This window comes from Dysidea avara, chromosome 1, assembly GCF_963678975.1.
Source record: "Dysidea avara chromosome 1, odDysAvar1.4, whole genome shotgun sequence".
Lineage (NCBI taxonomy): Eukaryota > Metazoa > Porifera > Demospongiae > Dictyoceratida > Dysideidae > Dysidea > Dysidea avara.
In genome coordinates, this window is record NC_089272.1 from 30,204,740 (window position 1) to 30,227,109 (window position 22,370).

Below are 22,370 nucleotides of genomic sequence, written 5' to 3' on the forward strand. Positions count from 1 at the left end.
TGGAGAAGGCATACATTACAAATTTACTTATCACCAATTAAAATTACTACAAATATAAAATACACAATACAAGATGCTCATTTGAATTGAAGCCAGTCAAGTGTACACTGAAATTAATATCATCATTAATTATCAAATGAATACTGTAACTAAAGGGTAAGTTATCTATAGAAATTGCAGGATTTCCTAAATAGATTTATTATTATTATTATTAATGTTTGACAGTACAAATAAGGTACTGAGAGCCACTGGCAAGTGCTGCCAGGGACTCAAACTAAAGAAAGGAGGAATACAAAAATAAAACAATTAGGTAAGTTCTCTGTGCAAGGGTGTCATCGACGCTATGACCCAGTGGCAACAAGGGCAGTTTTAATGAAAAGAATGCACATTAGTATCATCAAAATTTTGAATAAAGTGTTTCCACATGCAGTTATAGAGTTACGCTTGATAATGCAAATAGGAAAAGATAAATCTAGTTTAATTGTATATCAACTAATAAATATTTGAATACACACATTACAAAATGGCATAATCATATTCCTGTGGTGTATGGGTGTACCACAAATACAGTGAGTCAGTGTTTCAATATATCACTACACACATACACATTAACACCTGTGTGGCTGCTTGGTTATAACTATTAGCTAACTTAATTCACCTCATCTCTCAGATTTTACATACAATGTTAATAATAGATAGGTGCATTAACTCTTGAAATCATCAACCATACAAAAGCCTAGATGCTGTACACTGAAATACAGTATGTAGTAAAAATGTCACAAAAATTCATCCCAATAGCTAATACAAATGCCCTTGATAAATGTACACATATATGTGAATATAGTTTTATTATTTATTTTTTTGAATATTCCCAGTACTTTTCCACTAATAGCTACTTGCACATTAAAATATTTTCACATGCAGTATGCAATGAACTATGAATATAGTATACTACCACAATCCCAGTAGTCTACTGTTACACTGAGTAGGTGGAAAATGTCTAAACATTTTGATCATACAGTAAGCAACTGTTGCGCCTCTACATTATCGATGCCACAATATGATGATTTCAAACTCACTAAAGTAAATCATCATACTATTTCAATGTTAAAAGGTAGCTAGCTACTACTAAAGATCTCCCCATGTGTGTCCATTATTTTAATCAGGCCTCGCGTGACCATACTGTAGTTTTACATGTACTGTAGCTAGTGGCCATGTAACTTGTGCACAGTTGGAGGGCAGCTTCCTGTACACAGCTAAAAGCTAGAGGTGCCCGTCCTGAACCCTATCAGAACTGGCTAGCGAATTCAGCAGTTGTATAGCTGCCAGGGTTCACAGTGCAATTTGAATTTGAATTCTCAAGCTGAGTAATTATCGTCCACCGCAAAACTTGATTAGCTAGATCAATTGCTCGTCGCTATCACCCTTTCGAAGAACCATGTTCACCTATCAGTTCTAGAGGTGTGTCGCATCATTGTGTATCTAACAGATGAACGTGCCTTCTGAAACGCACCGTCCAACGTACACACATGAAAGGATCGTCTCCGAATGACCAAACAGCTCAGGTATTGGACATTCGTCACAAGGTAAAATGTGCCTAAAGAAAAACTGATTACCTTCCCCATTACAGCATCCTATCAGCAAGAGTAGGAGGACAGCACAGCCTGCTCTTCTCTCTGGAAACATTTCTACGGTCTACAAAGCTGGATATGCGCATGCGCTTTTATGTCATATGATCAGGAAGTACGAAAGGTAATTGCCCTCAGTATGTCCCAGTATACATGTACTATGGTGCTGTGACATGTGAATACCATAATTATGATCCCACACCTCGTCCCACATAATATGAATACGTTGCTAAGCATGTGCACTGTTACCTAGCCACTCTTCAGTGCAGCTCACCAGGACCTAATAACTGTGTGCCGGTATAACATTCCATAGCTACGTAGCTGTACATGTCTGTAGGTAGTTTGGGAATTTGATTTGGTCTGTATGCATAGTCACTGATCATAAAATGAAGCGCAACAGGAACTGCAGTAACACTGCCACTCAGGACGTGTGAGTTGTTATGAATGACTACTGACATGATGGACGAGGTCATGTAACATTCTTTGTTTTGTACAAGTACATGTAAATGAATTATCTCTGCCTATTACACTGGTCACACTCAGTCATCTGCTCAAACATGACTGAAAACATTTCATCAATTTGTTATTACATTCGTACGAACATAGCTACTGTATGTATATACATGTATCATAGTGCAGTATTTGAAGTATGACATGTTTCTTTGTGGGCAAGCTACATCGATCCCTATAGTGTGATACATGCCATCGTGATGGCATTTTATTGCATTGTTACATCATGAGCTTTTAATGCTACACTGCAAGTTTACTTGTACATAGCTACATACTTAAAAATCCATCCCATAGTTATACAAAGTGTGTAGTTGATACTGTATGTTGTTATTAAATGCTGTCAGTGCACTGTAAAACTGATGTGTCCACAGGACACCAAAATGTCCCAATATGGACACCACTGGTGATAATTGTGTCTGTATTGGGACATTTTGGTGTCCTGGGGACACTTCAGTGTGGTGATCTGTGTATGTACATCATTAATTTTATTAAAGTACACAGGAAATTGGTCTTACCCTATGAATGTCACTGTCAACTGGTCACCCAAGATAATAACAACTATGTACCTGAACATGTAACACAGAAGGAATGGAGATTTACTGTTTAATTATTTCCTTGAACAAAGGTTATAAACGAAACCTTATATGCATTCTTTATTGGGTAAACAGTATATAATCATTCCTTAGCTAGTTACTTTGTTACACACCACAAAATTACTGCTGTCCACACTCAAGCACTGTGCTCTAATGTACATAACTACCATTTGTAGGACTATGGACATTATGTTCATATGTTTGTGAGTCTGTGTGTGTGTGTGTGTGTGTGTGATGTTCAGAAAATAAATAACAACAATCTGTGGTAATTTCAGTTCAGCTGCATGTACGCATCTGACAGTACATTATGTAACCTTTAGTAATACTGGCATCTTAGTGGTTATGATAAGTTAATAATATTATTACTATGGATTCTGATTGAATTAAAATGAATCACTTCAGTGACTTTCACCCCACACATGTCAAACAATATCAGGTATTGTTGTAAACTACTCTCTAGTGTAGGCTTACCACAACAAGCCAGTGTACTACCAATGTCAACAGTTATGATGTGTGAATTAATGTTACTATCAACATTTGTATTAAATACAGGCAACACTGAGGAATGACAAGAATAGTGTACAGAAGAGCAGTTAACTGAACACAGTGGAAGAAACGTCTACGTGGTACATAATAAGCAATTATTATAATGTAGCTTACCTAGCCACTAAATACTAGCATTGTGATGTACAGCCATGACTCATCACACTGTTACTCATCAAGCAAACACCCCAACATCAAAAACATATAGGCTCCTTCTATCAAAGCCTGCCTGGTATGGAGTGCTTTGGATACTGTCAACTCATATAGACTTTGAGTGATTCTGCATTAATTTTGTAAACATAGTTGGTACAACATGCTCATAGTAGCTACCGACTGTACATGTCCGAGTATTCAGGCAGTGAGTGTAGCCAGCCATTTGAGGGTTTTCAGAAAGTGTCACCATGGCCAACTATACTTTCTAACTGTAGCTACAGCACTTGCAGTTACAAGGGCTCTTGGTTTGTGACTACCTGTAGCTAGTCCTGTACTAGAACTCTAGTCCTGTCAGTACATATACTGTCTTCAGCTGTTGTTGCCAAATGCAAGACACACCTGAATAGTGATCCATTATGTAAGTATGTTTAATCATTGCAATGTTAAGGTTATTGATTTTAAGTTGTAGCTGCCCTTAATAACCGCATCATGTTACTTGCAGCTGAAACAATTATCAGATTTTGATAGTTTATCTATATGTAACCCATGTGTAATAGTATCCCAGTGTGTGGGAAGGCAAATGGAGTGAATCATCAGTCACCACCCACATTTCATCCTTACTTGAGTCAATTAGCAAAAAACAAGAGCTTAGTGGAACTTATAACTGTACACAATTCATATTCTTAAATTCCCCATATGCTCCTCCCATTGATGTACACCTGACTGTGCGTACATACCAGTATGCTAATCTTGTATTTGCCTATTTGGTGAGTGTACATGTATACATTCAGTTGTAGTGGCTAGCTATGTGTGTTATTGTAGATGTGGTAAACATTCAATTAGCCGCATATATACCATAGACACACTGTTGTCTATAAAGTTTTGCTATACTGCTGGGGAGCATCAAATTTCCTTAGGTGTGTGGTCAGTGTTGTAGCCAATAATCAAAATACATACATAACGGTATGCACTGTATATGCATACATGGTAGGCCATCAATAGAGGGTAAACTTATGTTACAGAAGCTGTAAGCACTAGCATACGTGTGGCAGTATCACAGTTTTGATGACAGCAATATGCTCATTCCAATGTGAAGAGCTTACACAATATGACATACTCTGCTACATAAACCATAAAACTGTACAAGTAAATTTCAATATCAACCACAAATGCTGTAATGTGTACACAAATTATTTAGAAGCCTTAATGTTTCAGTTTACTTGTTTACCCATTAGCCACAAGTTTAGACTTAATGGTTCCATTAAGTGTTTGAGAATATAATGGCTCCATTTATTGGCCCAGCCTGCAGCAGTGGTAATCATCTTTTTCATGTTCCACTGCGTACAAATATAGTTCTATTGAACTGAGCCACATGCTTGTAACCATTACACACATGTACATACACACTGTCTATCATAATGTGACTATATACTATGATCTACTTGTGTTGTACCTGACTGTTGTTCATATGAGAACTACTCTTTGAAGCCAGTTGTGTGGCCAGATATGTGGTTACCAATACAATCATGGAAAATGTACTTAGTGGAATCCATGCAGTTCCTGTCACTTTAATTTATTGGCAGTATCAAGTAAACTGAAATCATTAATGTCAGGTCATAAAATCAGGCCACTATTTTAATGGTTGTTGAAGCCATATTGTTAACCAAAACATGCAGTTGTCAGTTCAGGTATGTATATCAGAGAAAACCTGTAGCTACAATGTTCCATGCACCTAACTGAATGGAACACCATACCAAATAAAGAGCAACTTAAAACCTTTTAACATACCTAATACTTGACAGCTTGACAGTTTGGCTTAACAGTTTACTATTGGAATAGAATGTACACTTAGTAATCGAACTAATGACTAAACACATTAGTCTGGCTATGTGCAATGTGTACAGTATCATAGTCAGTATCAGTAGTGTAATGAATATCCATATATGGTGTGTATGTACATGCACATAGCATATACATCGCCAAGTATGTACAAATGCAAATGTGTAGGAGGTACTTCAAAGATTTTTAGGGATCATCCATTATTTAGAGTACAGAGAGTACACTAGGAGGGAGGGGTAAATTCACCTGTACGCTATTTAAAATGTAAAGACAAAGATAATATATTTTGATTTAGCCCTACAGTGTCTGGTGTTGAATTGACTACTTCAGGAGAGTTAACTATAGTGTACACAAGACTATAAATAATTAAAATTCTTTCACTGCCTACATTCTGATAACTCAGAGGATAAAGCTATGTAGCATCTGAGCAGATGCAGTGACAAAGAGCAAGCAGATGCAGTGACAAAGAGAAAAATAAAACGGATTATTCATCTACAATAACACAATATAGCATCATCATAAAGTGCACTCTTGGGTACGAGGGATGGGGTAAGTAGGAAAATTAACTCAACACACATTCCGGCACCTAGGTTACTCAATTTTTAATGTAGGTAAGCAATCCTTAATAGAACACGCTGCAGACAAACAAATATCTAATAGTACGTATATCTATGCTTGCCCATGCAATGTGCTGTAAATTTACTATGAATGTAAAATGATCAAGTGCTACACAAAAGAGGTACAGTTATCACTATGATTTTGTACACAAAACCAAAACATAATTTTTTAATAGCCCCTTCTCCCCCCTAATTTATATAGCTACATATCTACTACGGTGTACTCTCCTTGTCAAACCCTGCTCCACCCCCACATGGCTGAAAATGGAAAATAGTATTGTAACTAAATACAGTCATTGTCAGTTGAAAACCCAGTTTTGAAAAACATCAAAATCCACAAAGAGAACTTTAAACATGTAATAATCAGCCAACCACCATAATTATACAAGAAAGCTCTTGTTACAGTAGCTGGCGTTGGTAGGGATGCATCAACCAGATAGCTATGTTTATAATAAAAAGAAAGAAAAACCTACTGTATGCCACAAGCCTGCAATGATTTGAACTTGCAACCTGAATCTGGGAATAGGTATGGCTATAAACACATATGCTCAAATTCGCACGTTTTCGCTGTCAGCGAGTTTATTTATTATTACTGTGTAAAACTCACAGGATGAGAATGTAATTATACAGTTTGTGGGAAAGAGGTGAGCAGATAACTTGTTCATATCAACTACTGATTGGGGTAATTTGTTCCATAATTTGATGTTTGAGGGTAAAAATGAGTTCAGACAGGATTCAGCTCTAGAAAAAGAATTGAAAAATGTTAATTGTGTCCATGGGGTAGTCAATGAATGGGGTGTGAAAGTTATAGAAGTCTCAGCCAGTCCATGTATATATATATATAATATTGTGGGTTTAAATATTTTCTTTGTTCAAGTGATGGCTACTTACGTTGTTCTAACATGTTAGTTACACTGCTGTAATAGGAAAAATCATTTATAACAAATTGAGCTGAACTCTATTGCGGTATTACACCTTTTCTATATGGCATATCTGATCTAGGGCACCTAAAAAAGATTTCACTGTAAAAATGTTTTGTTTTAATGGCTTTACTACATATTTCATTGATGTGTTCTTTCCATGTTAGATGTTTGTCAATTATAATTCTTATAGGTACTTTGCTTATTTATTTTGCTGAATTCCTTGGCCATAAATGTGGCAACAATATTTCATGTAGTTCTTTTTCCTTGTTATAGCTAGGTGTACACATTTAGTACGGTTTAGCTAGGTGTACACATTTAGTACGGTTTAGCTAGGTGTACACATTTAGTAGGGTTTAGCTAGGTGTACACATTTAGTAGGGTTTAGCTAGGTGTACACATTTAGTAGGGTTTAGTACCATTTTACATGTGTTTGCCTGATTTTCCGAAGTGAGAAGATCATTTTGAAGGTATGTGGTGTCAGTATCCCTCTATATATACATCATCTGCATAAAGTCCAATGGTACTTGTAATGGATTTAGTAATGTCATTGACGTAAATGAGAAGTAGTATAGAGGTGCTAGTACAGAGCCTTGAGGTACTCCAGAAAGAATAGGATATGAATTGCTTGATTTGCCTTCAAGGAAAACTGTGATTGACCTGTCAAGTATCCAACATAGCAGTTTGCCATTAACTTCTGTGAAAGTTTGTCACACAGTTTTCTGTGGGAAACCTTGTCAAAAGCTTTCACAAAATCAAGTAAGTTCTTGCGTCAAAACTACCTGAAGCTCCAAGTATGTACAGGTAATTGTGTGTCACACAATCGACCTGCGTGAAAGCCATGTTGGGTCTTGCTTAAGACATTATATTTGTCCAAGTCAGAGAAAATAATGGAATAAATGATGTGTTCTAGTGTCTTGCTACAGGTGCTGGTTAGTGGTATGGGTCCGGAGGTAGCTATAAAGCTGGATTTGTTCTGATCCCTTTCATGTTTTGTGTAATTTTCAGTGCTGATTTCCAGTCTTGGGGGAGTTCACCTTGGTCAAGCGAGACTTGAAAAATATAAGTAAGCTGTGGAGACATTAATAATATGCTGTCTTGCAGCTTCTTCAGTAATCCAGGGGGAATCCCATCTAGTCCAGATGCTTTGTTGGGATTGATTTGTGATAATAGGTTGAAGACACCATCAACTTCGACTGTCAGTTATGAGATGTCTGGAGATGGGTTGCCAGTAATACATGGAAGGGGAATATGATCTTCAATAGTAAAGACTGATACAAATTGGTCATTTAATGCGTTAGCTTTAGTTTCACTGTCAGTGTGTGTTAATAGTCTAAGAATGTTCTTTTTCATATTTTTGAAATACCTCAAGTACATTTGTTAGGATTATCAAGAAGAGATATGATGTAATTGTAGGGGGAACTACAAAAAAGTCTTTGAATTTCGTTCTTTAGGTTATATTAAGCTGACCAGTCTTCGCTTGAGTTTTTCTGCGGGTTTTTGTTACATCTATGCTGTTTTCTTCTTGACAGCCATTTAATGTTACGGGTGAGCCAGGGTGGATGATTATCAGTACTAGACTTTCTCTGTGGGATCATATCATACATGATTTGTATAGAGTTTCATATTCATCCCAGAGCTTGAGTACATTAATGGGAGTATTGTGGTCATAGGTATTGAAGAACATATCAACGAATTGGAATATGTAGTTATTGATAGGTTCAAAGTCTTCACTGTGCAATGATATACCTTTTCTTGGTGTAGATGAGTATATTGCAGTAAGAGATGTGAATTCATGGTAACTTTATTGTCAAGTATTACCTCACAGGATTCAATGGTTGAGAATGATTTGTCACATGAGAAAGACGTCTAGTATGTTGTTATTTCTTGCAGGACTCTGAACTATCTGAGAAAAGCTATGACAAGTACCAAAATCTGATTACAAAGTGTTATTGGGTAGCAATTGTCTGTTACTGAGCTTGTAGACCATTCTATGTTAGGGAGATTTAAATCTCCTCCAATCCAAATAGGAATTGAGGGAAGGTTTTGGAGGTAAATAATGTTGTGGTCTGCATATGGATCAGATGATAAGTTGAATATTATTTTAATATGCATTTATATTACTTTCTATGAGGTACCAAAACAATAAACCTGGGCAGGTGAATAAATTCTGCAAACATTTGCTGAAGTTAATATGTAGCTACAGTACAAATTTACCTTTTTAAGTAAAAATGTAGAAAATCATGTTATTTGCATGATAGGACAGTACTGTACATTGAGGAGTTTTGTTCAATGCAGAAAGAGAAAGTAGACTTGCACATAGGACAGGTACCAATGCTAGTTGAAGTGAAGATTAGCTACCTACAGAATCTGAGTGTCAAATAATATAAAGCAGTATACTCAAGTGTGAAATAATAAAAAAAGAATATTCAGCATTTACCTTTACAGAAACCAGGAGTTCATAAGCCCATAGGGCGAGGAGTATACAACGACCGTACCGATAGTGCAAAATGGATAATCTAAATTAACGTAGGAGTAGTGGCATGGCAACGAGCTTTACTATAAATAAAATTGCCTTATACGGAATTATTTCAACCGCATTCACGTAACCCTTGGTCTCTTAGGAGCATCTATCTGAGAGGAGGGCCGTTTCACCTGAGAAGACGTACAGGGCTCTTTATCTGCCATTCTCGCGCAAAGAAAACAAATATACCTGTAGACTATACGGTATATCGAATAAATAGATGGTTACTATTATTAGATGCAGGGTTGCTATGACAGTGGATCGCCTACGTTAATTTAGATTTCGCTATTTGGTCGTTGTATACTCCTTGCCCTACGGGCTTATGAATTCCTGCAGAAACAATAAACAGACTAGTCAATCAATGTGTGTGCAATCTATAAATAGACTGCATGGACATTGCTATGCTTACTGAAGAGTTGTATGTTAACTTAGGCCACTCCAAGTCATACCTTAGTTTCTGGTCACTCCCAAGCATACAAATGGATGCGGGCGGGCGGATGATCAGGACTTCAGGACTATAGATTCGCTACTGTGACAATATACCGTATGGTATTATTATTTGCTCAATTTAGCAAATTCATATTGATTTTGTTTTTAGTCAAACTTAACCAACAACATAAGTAGTTGTGCTTCGGCAAAAAATGCACTAGGAAAGTTGTTGATGGATCATGGCTAGCTATACACTGATGTATAGCATTTAAGTATATTTATTTATTTATTGAGAATATACTATAGGAAATGTTTTGCTCATGTAGCTACTTATGCTTTCCAGGTGAAATAAATGTCTCATTAGCTATGTCAGGAAAGTATTACTATGACTTATAGCTAAGTTGTTCAAATGATCATGATCCAAAATGAAATTTAACTTCTATTTTCACATCAGAAATTCTTCATTCAAATGTGAAGTCTTAGCCCACTAGCTATGCGTTTCCAGCCTTCTATTCAGTAAGCCTTGAGAAAAGTAACTGTCAAAGTTTTGAGTCATTGAGTGCTCCAGACTAGTGTTTTTTAGTGATCATCTGGGAATGTTTAAACTATAAGGGTTTCTACTTGCCAATCTAATTTTAGTTATGGAAAAGTTTTAAGTTTAATTAAGCTCACCGAATGTTGCCAGCTTTCCATACCCCTGTAGTGTTCAGTGATAAGGAATTTGAAGTTACTAGACTAATCATTAGAGGACTACATTTGAATTATAAAGTTAAAGCTATGGCCCATCTGCATGGGCTAGTAGTTAATGCTACTGAAATTACTTTGGTTACAGAAGCATTAGTAACAGTTATAATCTGAACAGCTATATAATCAAGGACAAAACTAGCTATAGTTAGAAACATTTTATTAGTGTGGCATATATACCTAATATTAGAGTTAAGAGTAGTGTGACTGCTCTATTGGAATCCCTGACTGGTCTATTAGAGTATCTCGATCTTTTGCAGTAAAAAATAAGTGTCTTGCTGGGTCACATGCACTTAAGCACCTGTAATATTAATAATAGTCCTCATAAACTAGGGTTCCAGGTTTACCATGCGGGCGGGTGACCAGAAACTAAGGTTTGACTTGGTGTGGCCTTATTGTATGTTAACTTGCTGTATCTTTTTGACGATTAATGATTGACTAATCAGCACTAGCTTGAGAACAATTTGGTAGCAGAGGATGGTTGAAGAACACCAGAAAGAGTTGGAAGAAGATAATAAGCATGCAGTACTGAAATCCAACAAGCAATACTTATTTTTGCTAGCTGGCTGCTACTAAAGATGTGTGTCCATTATTTTAACTCAGGCCTCGCGTGACCAGTTTTACATGTACTGTATCTAGTGGCCATGTAGCTACATGTAGCTAACTTGTGTACAGTTGGAGGGTAGCTAGTTTCCAGTACATAGTTAAAAGCTCGAGGTGCCCGTCCTGAACCCTATCAGAACTGACTAGCAAATTCAGCAGTTGTATAGCTGCCAGGGTTCACAGTACAATTTGAATTTTCAAGCTGAGTAATTATCGTCCACCACAAAACTTGATTAGCTAGATCAATTGTTCGTCGCTATCACCCTTTCGAAGAAGCCTGTTCACCTATCAGTTCTAGAGGTGCATGTGTCGCACCATCGTGTATCTAACAGATGAACGCACCTTCTGAAACGCACCGTCCAACGTACACACATGAAAGAATTGTCTCCGAATGACGTATCAAACAGCTCAGGTATTGGACATTCGTCACAAGGTAAAATGTGCCTAAAGAAAAACTGATTACCTTCACCATTACAGCATCCTATCAGCAAGAGTAGGAGGACAGCACAGCCTGCTCTTCTCTCGAGAGACATTTCTGCGTTCTACAAAGCCGGACTCTAGTATGTGCATGCGTTTTTATGTCATATCTAATCTCGCGTGGCCAGACCCTTTCCACGCAGCCACTTATCGATTGGAGATTATAAGCGGCGCGCTACAAGATCAGGTGATCAGGAAGTGCGCAAGGTAATTGTCCTCAGTGTATTATAATCATTGCGCCTGTGACATATGAATACCATAATTATGATCCCACACCTCTTCCCACACAATATAAATGAGTTGCTAAGCATGTGCACTGTTATCTAGCCACTCTTCAGTGCAGCTCACCAGGACCTCAACTGTGTACCCGTATGACATTAGCTATACATAATGCACTTGTCAATTTCATGCCCCACCCCACCACCCCTAGGCGTCCCCACACCCCAGGTGGGGATTTGACATTGCTTCTTGTCCCCACCCCTGGGGCAATTGACAGTTGTCCAATTTACTGATAGATTTTCGGTAGTTGCATTTCTAAACAATACAATCGCACTTGCTATAATTTTACTAGCTACAGGGCACTAGTCGTATGCATGAAATATGCGCTTGGTCATCCTTGAGGTGTTGTCAAATCCCCTACTATGGGGGTGGGGACATAGTGGGGATTTGACAGCCGATTTTGCCCCAGTAGTGGGGGAATTTGACACCACGATTTGTCAAATCCCCTGTATTCCCTCACCCCTCCCCGGGGGTGGGGGGAGGTGGGGTATGAAATTGACAAGTGCACAACTATAGCCTGTAGCTAGGTAGCTTGGGAATTTGATGTGAACTGTATGAGCAACATGAGCTACAGTAACACGTGCCACCCAGGACATGTGAGTTGTTATGCATCACTACTGACATGATCGACGTGGTCATGTAACATTCTTTGTTTTGTACAAGTACATGTAAATGAATTGTCTCTGCCTATTACACTGGTCACACTCAGTCATCAGTCTGTTCAAACACGACTGAAAACATTTCATCAATTTTTATTATGTTTGTACGTACATAGCTATGTCTTCTATCAACAATAACAGGGCGGAATATACTCTTGAGTAGTGTTGCTGCATAATAAAATAAGTTATGACTGTGATATTCATTGCTGAATCTCCTGTGTTGGTACTTTACACAGATCACCACTAACAGTATGAACATATAAGTAACGATGACATAGTGTATGTATGTATGTACGTACGAATGTGTGCGTGTGTGCGTGCGTGTGTATGTATGTATGTATGTACATGTATCATAGTACAGTATTTGAAGCATGACATGTCTCTTTGTGGGCAAGCTACATTGATCCTTTAGTGTGATATAGTGTAATACATGCCATCGTGATGGCATGTTACATCATGAGCATTTAATGCTACACTGCAGGTTTACTTGTAGCAAGGTAAATACTTAAAAGCCCATCCCATAGTTATACAAAGTACGTAGTTGATACTGTATGTTGTTATTAAATGGTGTCAGTGCAATGTAAAACTGAAGTCCCACCAAAATGTCCCATACGAACACCACTGGTGATAATTGTGTCTGTGTTGGGACATTTCGGTGTCCAGGGGACACTTCAATTTTTACAGTGTGGGGATCTGTGTATGTACATCATTTAAAGTACACACTACCCTATCATGTGAATGTCACAGTCAACCATCCATAACATACGTAATAACAACTACCTGAGCATGCAACACAGAAGGAATGGGGATTTACTGTTTAATTATTTCCTTGAACAAAGGTTATAAACGAAACCTTATATGCATTCTTTATTGGGTAAACAGTATATAATCATTCCTTAGCTAGTTACTTTGTTACACACCACAAAATTACTGCTGTCCACACTCAAGCACTGTGCTGTGATGTACGTAGCTACCATTTGTAGGACTATGGACATTATGTTCATATGTTTGTGTGTGTGTGTGCGTGTGATGTTCAGAAAATAAATAACAACAATCTATGGTAATTTCAGTTCAGCTGCATGAACACACCTGACAGTACATTATGTAACCTTTAGTAATACTGGCATCTTAGTGGTTATGATAAGTTAATAATATTATTGCTATGGATTCTGATTGAATTAGAATGAATCACTTCAGTAACTTTCACCCCCACACATGTCAAAAATATCAGGTATTGGTTGTAAACTACTCTCTAGTGTAGGCTTACCACAACAATGTTTGTTAAGCCAGTATACTACCAATGTCAACAGTGTGAATTATATGTTACTATCAACATTTGTATTAAATACTGGCAACACTGAGGAATGACAAGAATAGTGTACAGAAGAGTGGTTAACTGTATACTGTGGAAGAATTGTCTATGTGGTACATATGAGCAATTATTATAATGTAGCTAGCCACTAAATACTAGCATTGTGATTTACAGCCATGACTCATCACACTGTTACTCATCAAGCAAACACTCCAACATCAAAAACATACAGGCTCCTTCTATCAAAGCCTGCTGGGTATGGAGTGCTTTGGATACTGTCAACTCATATAGACTTGGAGTGATTCTGCATTAGTTTTGTAAACATACGTAGCTGGTACAACATGTACATAGTAGCTACCGACTGCACATGTCTGAGTATTCAGGCAGTGAGTGTAGCCAGCCATTTGAGGGTTTTCAGAAGTGTCACCATGGCCAACTATACTTTCTAACTGTAGCTACAGCACTTGCAGTTACAAGGGCTCTTGGTTAGTGACTACCTGTAGCTAGTCCTGTACTAGAACTCTAGTCCTGTGATTACATATAGCCATAATACTGTCTTCAGCTGTTGTTGCCAAATTCAGGTCACACCTGAATAGTGATAAGTATGCTTAATAATTGCAATGTTAAGGTTATTCATTTTAAGATGCAGCTGCCCTTAATAATCACATCATGTTATTTGCAGCTGATACAATTATCGGATTTTGATGGTTTATCTATATGTAGCCCATGTGTAATAATATCCCAGTGTGTGGGAAGGCAAATGAAGCGAATCATCAGTCACCACCCACGTTTCGTCCTCAACTAGTATAGCAACTAGCAGAAAAACAAGAGCTTAGTGGAACTTATAACTGTACATAGGTCAAATTCTTAAATTCATAATTTACTCCTCTCATCGATGTACACCTGACTGTGCGTACATACCAGTATGCTAATCTGTGTATTTGCCTATTTGGTGAGTGTACATGTATACATTCAGTTGTAGTGGCTAGCTATGTATGTTATTGTAGATGTGGTAAACATTCAATTAGCCGCATACCATAGACATACTGTTGTGTATAAAGTTTTGTTATACAACTGGGGAGCATAAAACTTCCTTAGGTGTGTGGTAAGTGCTATAGCTAACAAGCCAACAATCAAAATGCATATCCACTGTATACACATACACATACATGGTAGGCCATCAATAGAGGGAACACTTATGTTACAGAATCTGTAAGCGCTGGCACGTGTGTGGCAGTATCACAGTTTTGATGACAGCAATATGCTCATTCCAATGTGAAGAGCTTACACAATATGACATACTCTGCTACACAAACCATAAAACTGTGCAAAGTAAATTTCAATATCAACCACAAATGCTGTAATGTGTACACAAATTATTTAGAAGCCTTAATGTTTCAGTTTACTTGTTTACCCATTAGCCACAAGTTTAGACTTAATGGTTCCATTAAGTGTTTGAGAATATAATGGCTCCATTAAGTACTTGAGAATAATTTATTGGCCCAGCCTGCAGCAGTGGTAATCATCTTTTCCATGTTCCACTCCGTACAAATATAGTTTTGTTGAACTGAGCCACATGCTTGTAACCATTACACACATGTGCATACACACTATCATAATGTGACTATTTACTATGATCTACTTGTGTTGCACCTGACCGCTGTTCATATGAGAACTACTCTTTGAAGCCAGTTGTGTGGCCAGATATGTGGTTACCAATACAATCACGCAAAATGTACTTAGTGGAATCCATGCAGTCACTGTCACTTTAATTTATTGGCAGTATCAAGTATACTGAAATCATTAATGTCAAGTCATAAAATCAGGCCACTATTTTATGGTTGTTGAAGCCATAATGTTAACCAAAATGTGCAGTTGTCAGTTCAGGAATGTATATCAGAGAAAACCTGTAGCTACAATGTTCCATGCACCTAACCGAATGGAACACCATACCAAATAAAGAGCAACTTAAAACCTTTTAACATATCTAATACTTGACAACTTGACAGTTTGGCTTAACGGCTTACTATTGGAATAGAGTGTACACTTAGTAATCGAACTAATGACTAAACACATTAGTCTGGCTATGTGCAATGTGTACAGTATGTGAAATATCCATAATTATTATGATATGGTGTGTACGTATATGCACATCACACTATGTACAAATGCAAATATGTATGTATACATATTTTAACAGCTGTACGCTACAATAACTACATGAATTGTAATCTGTTGCGATTGACAAAAGACTTCTAATCTAAAGTGTGGCTGAGATATTAATTACAAAATATTACATAGCTGCACGTCAGCTGTGTGCATAGAATGATGCATCTAGTTCTGCTGAACTTGATGGTGGAGTCTTGATCCATTCTTTTACACTGACAGTACTTGTACACGCACATGTACACACTTATTTCATTTCAGTTTCCCGGTAAATACAATCCCAATAGAAAGTAGGCAATGAAGTTTCCAACAATGTCATTTCAAGTATCTCGCTATCATGATGTACTGATTATATGTTGCTGTATCAATGTACCACCTTTGGCAGCTCTTAAGTTCTTACCTCTTAGCAATATACTTTTTTGGTGTTAGTATTATGCTCTTCGCATGCAAAACACAGACCCAGGCATTGCCGCAGGTATGTACCACCCCATCATCCATTGTAATTTTTACTGATACTATATACTAAGGACTCACTAGAAGGCTATAAAGCCTGCAAATGCAAAGATCATAATCTTGACACCACAACACTGTTGAATGTAAGCAGGAATATAAACTTGGACTCAGTGTGTGACCTGATGTATACCTGTACTCTGGCAACATGCAAATACAGTAGACTTACATACCCACTCAGTACTCTAGCTTTCCGACCATTGGGGATGCTGTTTCATAATGCCCTCATTTTTTCACAATTGTTTCAACCTGACAGTGACTAGCTCTCAACTCCATGACCACTAGAAAATCACCATTTACGTAGCTTATACAATAGTACTCGATTAAAATGTGATTTATGCCAACACAATTAACAGATGCCATGATAATAATACCGATGCCAAAAGTTAACTTGTTAACTGATCTGCTGTGTCACTATGTAAGAAGCTACTGTAAATAGTCACATAGCCCCACCAAACTGACTTCTTGCTGCCCTTAATGGTATTTACTGAATCGTAAGCCTTTTCAGTGATAGTAATCTGAGTTATTATGTTCAGTATTGATTCACTACATAATTTGCTGTATGAATAAACCTCATTGCATCTATGTATACAGTTTCTAACAACCTTTCTAAAAACCACACAGACTTTCAGATAGCCTTTCTTCTCTGTTCTACGTACTAGAAGTACATGCACTAGCTGAAACCTTATACACATTGCATCAAGAGTGCAATTCCCTCCGAGCTCTTTTAGATACAACAATAACAATAACAATAGCATCTGCCTAAATATTTAAAAGATTGTGATTTTCTCAAAAATTACTAATCAAAGCTATATGTAGCAAAATTCTAAAGCAGCAACTGGCTAAAAGCTATATGTACACTTTATCCATCACAGGAAAAATCCCAGACTAATATTAATTTATTTTCTGGTGCACATGCATGGCTGTTACCTCACTTATTTATTTATTTATTGATTAGCAAAACCCTTAGGGGTAACACGCTAATGTACAATTACATTATTAAGTAAATAAGTACGACCTAAATGTGTCTGTATCGAGTTCTTTTGTGAATTATCAAGTTGTTTTGTTAAAGGATCAGATTGTTTTGTACACTTATTAGCTCATAGACATTTAGGATAATTATTAGTTTAGTTTCCTCCTCCATCATTCATGTTGTTGTTGGTATGAGCTAAAGACATTTCTGTGTAATCCTCTGGTAAACCTCTCAGCTTAAATGTGTTACCTGCTTTTGCCTTTTGTTGAAACCAACTGTTGCTTTCTCATGGCATATGCCTGGTATTGCAGTTATTTACCTTCGTGACCTTCCGAGAACTTAGCCACTTCTTTTCTATGGTCTCACCAGTTAGTTTTGGGATTTCTTCTTGAATTACACGCTTCAACCAGTCCACAAAATGCTGATGTCACTTATACATACATACATGTAAACAAACAGATCAAGAGCATTAGCCATCAATAATTATAATTTTATTGATAATTTTTGGGACTAGAATAAAAAAAACTACTTCCATGTTGGCGGAATAATTAGAGAAGTATAGTTAGCCAAATTTAACACAATGAGAGAGAGAGACATCTGGGAATTATTTTTAAGAATAATGAAATGGTGAAAGATTTCATTGAAACATTGACAATTGAGCTTACACAGTCACACAAACTTCTGGTACCTACAGGACAGAAATTAAAAAAAAATAGCTCCATATATTTAATCATACCTTAATAAATTAGCAATCACCCAAGGTTTTAATTCTAATGTACACATCATGTACACGTAAGTGCCTAGTTTAAGTTACAATAATGATTAGTGCTAAGTTACAATAAGTGCTATGCTACAATAGGTGCTAGGTTACAATGAGTGCTAAATTACAGTAAGTGCTAGATTACAATAAATACTAAATTACAGTGAGTGCTAAGATACAATTACAAAGTAGGAGTTGTTAATTGTTTATTAAATGTTTCAAGGTCTATGGTAGATTGTTCCATTGGGGAATAGTTCTGGGTAGGAATGAATAGAGATACGTGTTTACTGAAGATTGTATATGATTACATTTCTGATGTGATGGGCTTGGGTAGCAGTTTGATTTAATGATGGTAGACAGCGATTTGGGACAAGTAATATGTAAATGAATAACAATCTTGTACAATAGGATGAGGTGTGCTTGCTTTCTACATTCTTGAAAAGATGGCCAGTTAACATTTTTGTGATACTGTCACGGTGGTGTCTGTTTCAAGGCTTATTTAAGACAAAATGAGCAGCTTGATGTTGAATTAGTTCGAATTTAGACATGTCAGTTTGGTGGCGTGGGTCCCAGATGGCACAACAATATTTGATAGGTGGCAGCAGAAATTGTTTGTAGGCATATTCTTTGAAGTATTTATGACAGCTAGGAATGTAGATTTCGTCTTAGGAAACCAAGTAATCAATTCGCTTTGTTGCATACGTAGTCAATGTGATCATGCTATGAAAGTTTATTGTTCAGGTAAACTCCAAGATAATTAATCTTTTCTACTGCATATATACATGAAGACACATACCCAATGATACAATGTAAACCACTGAATTAATAACAAGTACTTAATAAAAGATTTAAAAGATCATCCATTATTTTCAACATTATTTTTTGCAAGAGTAGAAAGAGTATGCTAGGAGGGAGGGATAAATTCACCTGTGCACTATTTTTATAAAGAAATAATTCGTAACGTTTTTAAATTTAGCATGCACTATATAAAATAATTAAAATAGTGTTTATTTAGAATTTTAAAAAAAAGGTAAATCACAATCTAAATGACTGCTTCAGGAGCTTACTATGCAGCCAAGTACATATACAGTGTACACAAGGCTATAAATAATGAACATTGTGACACTGCCTATACGTTCTGATAAATCAGAGGATGGAGCAGCATGTAGGCAGATGCAGTGAGGAAAGGAAAACAATAGCATGGATTATTCACATAGCTACAATATACAATTATAACATCAACATTTTATTATTATTATTATTATTTATTATCAACATAAAGTGTATCAGGGCCGCCCAGAGAAATTAGGGGGCCCAGGGCAAAGATCTAGAGTTAAAGAGGGGCCCCAGAGGCAAGGAGGGTTCCACTCTGAATCACAACTTCAGCCTATAACTGTAAGTCAAAGACCAAAAAAAAAAAGGTCATTAGAGTACATGTTGACGATGACAATAGCTGCCCCTCACCAACCATATCTCCTGATTTATAACTAAATACATAGCTTGCTACACTGACTGTTCCTCTGAAGAATGCTGTGACTGCTCTATTAGAGTATATCGATCTTTTAAACAGGTATTCAAGGGGCCCCTTTCCCCCAGTTGCCCCACCCTGTGGGCAGCCCTGAAGTGTACTCTTGGGCACGGGGATGGGGTAAGTAGCAAAAATAATTAATTCAACACACATTCCATTACCCAGACATTCCGTCACTTATAAAAGATAGGTACTTACGTACTGTAATAGAACACGTGCAAACAAACAAATACAAGGGGTAATCACTTCCGTACCGCCAATTGATGCGCTCGCGACCGGGATCAAAAAGTTTGATCGCCAAAATATTATTATTATTATTATTTGTTTACTGTACAGAAACTTCCATATGGAGTATATAGTACAACAGATTAAATTAAGAATAAATTATAGTGATTGTACTTAGCTACAATTAATACATTGTTTAAATGTGTTTAAGGTAGGTGATTCCACAGCACTGCTAGAATATTGCCTTGATCACTTGATTTCATCTATTTAAGAGCCTTGATTCTCGTAAAAGCTTAGTAAATTCTCGTGTTTCCCAAAGTTAGCTTTCCAAGGGTGCTTGATCGCCACTTTTCCGAACGCCTTGATCGCTTGATTCAGTGCAAAAATACCACTTGATCGCTTGATTAAATCTTGATCCCGGTCGCAGGCGCATCAATTGGTGGTATGGAGGTGACTACCCCTTGAAATATGCAAGGGTATACACCATAATAATTATGTGCTGTAAAGCTACTATGAATGTAGTATGAGCAAAACGATTAAGTGTGTACAAAAAAGTATGTATATAAAAGAAAGTAAACCCTATGCCATAAGCTTGATTTGAACTTGCAACCTGAACCTGGGAATAGGTATGGCTTAAAATATATTGTGCACAAATTCACTATTTGTGACCGAATTTGACAAAACAAGGCTTCCACACACATCCACTTTTATGACTGAATCACCATAACTCAAAGTAGGAGCATGCCATTAGTTTCAATGTTTGACCTGGAATTGTACAATGCTATGGAAAAATGTGTAAAAATTGTAGGTCAATAGCTTACTGAGTAGTCAGGTTACAGTTGGTTAAAGTCAGAAAATTGGATGTGTGTGGAAGCCTTGTTTTCTCAAATTCGGTCACATTTTTGCTGTCTGCAATTTGGATATTATTTTAAGGTATATTTAATTTGGTCTTACTTTTCTTTGCAATATCATTGACTAAGAGGTAGAGTAGCAAAACAATCAACCTGGGCATGTTAATAAATTCTGCAAACATTTGCTGACATACGTACCTTAAGTTAATTTACCTCTTCAAGTAAAACATAATGTACCGTAGAAAATAAAACTGTGTCACTTGCACGGTAGGACATTACTGTACAGGAGTTTTATACAGAAAGTGAAATCGGCCCTGCACATAGGACAGGTATAAATGCTAGAGCTTCACAATTCTAAGCACATTGTCATCACTGACTGGTACTGTTGGTATTCGGTATTATTATTATTATTTGTTTGTACTGTGCAGAAATCACAAATGATTATAACGCACAGATATAATTACTTAAGTTGTTACAAAAATTATCCAGGGAAGGGGAATTAACTATATAGGGGGGAAGGGGGTTCCAAAGTTTAATCACAGAGGGGGAAAAGGAAAATTTATACGAGTCAATGTTTGTCGTCAGTTGCCTGTAGTATCCTTTTCTTAATCGCGAATCATTAGGGGTAAGTATCTTTGGGGATATCAATAAGATCATTAATAATTTTATACATCATTATAAGTTTAGCTCTCTCTCTTCTTTGTTGTAAAGGAGGTAAGTTAAGTGTGCTTAGCATGTTAGTAACACTAGAGTAACTTGAAAACTCATTTAGGCAAAATCTGGCCGCTCTTCTCTGTACTGCTTCAATTCTTTTAATATTATTAAAGGTATGGGGATCCCATACAGATGATGCATATTCAAGCACTAGCCTGACCATACTTCTGTAGCAGTTACATTTCACAGTGCTTGGACAGTGGCGCAGGTTTCTGTAAATAAAGGCATTGATTTGGTTAGCTTTATTGGTGATTGTTTGGATATGGTCATTGAAGGTAAGTTTGTTGTCGATGGTGACCCCTAGATATTTGGCAGATGGAACTTCCTTAAATAATGGGAGAATTTTCAATATAATATGTGTGCAAGATAGGATTGTGTTTGTTTGTTACTCTCAGGAAATCACATTTCAGAATATTGAATGTCATCTTCCATCTGTTGGCCCATTGAGCAAGTAGGTCTAAGTCCTGTTGTAAGCTTAAGCAGTCAGCAATTGATGTTATTCAAGAATACAACAATACATCATCTGCATACAGTTTGATCTAATTGTGGATGGAAAAAGGTAGGTCATTAATATAAACCAAAAACAATAGAGGGGCAAGAACCGTGCCTTGAGGTACACCAGAAAGGACCTAGGTGGTATAACTTTTGTGGTTATCTAGAATAACGTATTGTGATCTGTGACTCAGAAATGATTTTAACCAAGATAGTAGTTATCCTTGTACTCTGTAATGTGCTAGCTTGTGATACAGGAGCGAGTGAGAAACTGTATCAAAAGCCTTACTGAAATCTAGTAGAAGGATGTCGCATTGTCCC

At 36.9% G+C, this 22,370-nt stretch overlaps 1 long non-coding RNA gene across 1 annotated transcript; it reads left to right on the forward strand.

The window, feature by feature from the left end:
- The first annotated feature begins 1,344 nt into the window (after window positions 1-1,344).
- On the forward strand, window positions 1,345-2,987 carry LOC136261252 (uncharacterized). The gene is made up of 3 exons (XR_010703825.1): window positions 1,345-1,586; window positions 1,631-1,752; window positions 2,633-2,987. It is a non-coding gene; the product is annotated as an uncharacterized lncRNA (long non-coding RNA).
- Window positions 2,988-22,370: the final 19,383 nt, after the last annotated feature.